Consider the following 2,658-nt stretch of genomic DNA (forward strand, 5'->3'; position numbering starts at 1 on the left):
GCCTCAGTTATTTAGTTTTCCCATTCTACAGTGAACTTGGGAGGCATTTGAAAGTATTCATTAGGTCGGGCATGGTGGCTCAAGCCTGTAATCCGAGCACTTTGGGAGACAGAGGCAAGAGGATTGCCTGAGCTCAGGGGTTTGAGACCAGCCTGGGCAAGTTGGTGAAACCTCATCTCTACAATAAATCAAAAAATTAGCTGGGAGTGGTGGCGTGAGCCTGCAGTTCCAGTGACTTGGAAGGCTGAGACGGAAGGATCGCCTGAGCCCAGCAGGTCGAGACTGCCGTGGCTGGGAACATGACATTGCACTCCAGCCTGGGCAACAGAGTGAGACTCCAACTCAAGAAAAAAAAAAGTATACACCTATGCAGGTGTGGAATGACTGAGCAGCAGCACAATCCGGAAAAATCAGTGTCCTAAAATCAGCTGATGTGGTGTTTGGCTGTCCAGATGGGGGGTGTAGTTCCAGGTTGTGGTACGGGGGACCTGTGGCTCTACTGCTCTGGGAACACCCCCTGAATCTGGAGTGTCCTCTGTGGTTGCTGCTCTGCACTTGCCCATGGGAAACTGACTGTAGAGTGTGAGGGCTTCAGATGACGCCATGTAGGATATGACTGAGGGAAGATAGGGTGGGTGGCATATGGCAGTTGTTTACCAATATTTGAAAGTGGGTTGTTTGAGAAGGCATTAGATTTATTTTGGTGCCTCCAGAGAGGGACGATGAAGATTGATGAGTATGTGTTAGACACAGTTTGGCTTAGAATAAGAAAGAACTATTACAGTAAAGTAAGTTTCCTTGTTACTGGTGAAGTTCAGGCCAGGGCTGTGTGTCTGAGAATACCTGCCAGAGTGAATTTTTTTTTTTTTTTGAGTTGGAGTCTCACTCTGTCGCCAAGACTGGAGTGCAGTGGCTGCTCCCGGTCACCGCAGCCTCGACCTGCTGGACTCCGGCGATCCTTCCGCCTCAGCCTTCCGAGTAGCCGGAATTACAGGCATGCGCCACCACGCCCGGCTGATTTTTTGATTTATTGTAGAGATGAGGTCTCGCTGCCCAGGCGGGTCTCGAACCCGCGGGCTCAGGCAATCCACTCACCTCAGCCTCCCAAAGGCGCGGGATTACAGGCTGAGCCACCGAACCCGGCTCAGAGTGATTTTTAAGGTTACAAGGGCAGAGCTTGGCTTGGAACCAAGTTTTTTACTGATACCACATTAGTTATTATAAAAACTGCCCTTTTAAATGGGTCGTTGTTCTGTGATGCAGGCTGAGCGCTCTCTGATGGTGATTTCCAGTCATTGTGAGCAGTAGTGGTTCTCTCATCTAGTTTATGATGGACTCACCATCCATGCCCCATTCACCTGACACTCCTCGCTCCTTTCCTGGTGAGACCAGTAAGAGTTATATGTATTTACTTGATGGTCACAAGGTGGCAGCACTGCCTCTCTGCTGTTTGCTAAAACCTTAGTCTAACCGTGGGAGAGTCTAAGAGGCTGAGGAGTTAGGATTAAGAGAAGGGCACAGTAGGCAAACAGGTAAACTTTCTCTCCTTTCTCCTGTGAAGTGACAGAGTTTAGTCGAGTGTGACATAAATACAGTTAGTACTGGAATAAACTTGAGAGAAGTGCTTCAAAAACTTTAATGTGCTCACAGATCTCCTGAAGAACTTGTTTCAATACAGATTCTGATTCTTTTGGTGGGGCCTGAGAGTCTGCAATTTTTTTTTTTTTTTTTGAGTTGGCATCTCACTCTGTCGCCTAGGCTGGAGTGCAGTGGCACGCTCCCGGCCATCACCGCCTCGACCTGCTGGGATCCGACGGTCCTTCCGCCTCAGCCTTCCAAATAGCCAGAGCTACAGGTGCGCGCTACCATGCCTGGCTAATTTCTGATTTGTTGTAGAGACGAGGTCTCGCCAAGTTGCCTGGGTGGGTCTTGAACCGCGGGCTCAGGCAATCCACTCACCTCATCCTCCCAAGGCGCTGGGATTACAGGCTGAGCCACCGAACCCTGCCACACCTTGTTTTTAATCCTAGGTCCATCACTAACCTTAGCAAGTTTCTTCACCTTTGTAAGGATCAGTATTCTCCTCTGAAATAACCCCACTTGGTAGTTGAGAGGAATAAATAAAATACCATATGCAAATCCACTCTCATTCCTGAGATCCTCTTCAAAATTAACATCTACCACGGTGCCTGACACTTGGTTCCTTTGACTTATGTTTCTTCTTGTCTCTGCTTTTCTAAGGCCTAACCTGAATCAAATTATTTATTTATTTTTTTTAGTTTTTTATTTTTTGAGTTGGAGTCTCACTCAGTCGCCCACACTGGAGTGTGGTAGCCGCTCCCGGCCACCGCAGCCTGGACTTGCTGGGCTCTGGCAATCCTTCCGCCTCAGCCTTCCGAGTAGCTGGAACTACAGGCGCGCGCTACCACGCCCGGCTAATTTTTTTGATTTATTGTAGAGATGAGGTCTCGCCAAGTTGCCCAGGCAGGTCTCGAACCCGCGGGCTCAGGCAATCCACTCACCTCAGCCTCCCAAAGGCGCGGGATTACAGGCTGAGCCACCGAGCCCGGCTGAATCAAATTTAAAGGCCTAACCTGGCCGGGCATAGTGGCTCATGCCTCTGATCCCAGCACTTTGGGAGACTGAGGCCTTGAGCCC

This window comes from Carlito syrichta, unplaced genomic scaffold (genome assembly GCF_000164805.1).
Source record: "Carlito syrichta isolate Samal-C Ts95f unplaced genomic scaffold, Tarsius_syrichta-2.0.1 Scaffold305703, whole genome shotgun sequence".
Lineage (NCBI taxonomy): Eukaryota > Metazoa > Chordata > Mammalia > Primates > Tarsiidae > Carlito > Carlito syrichta.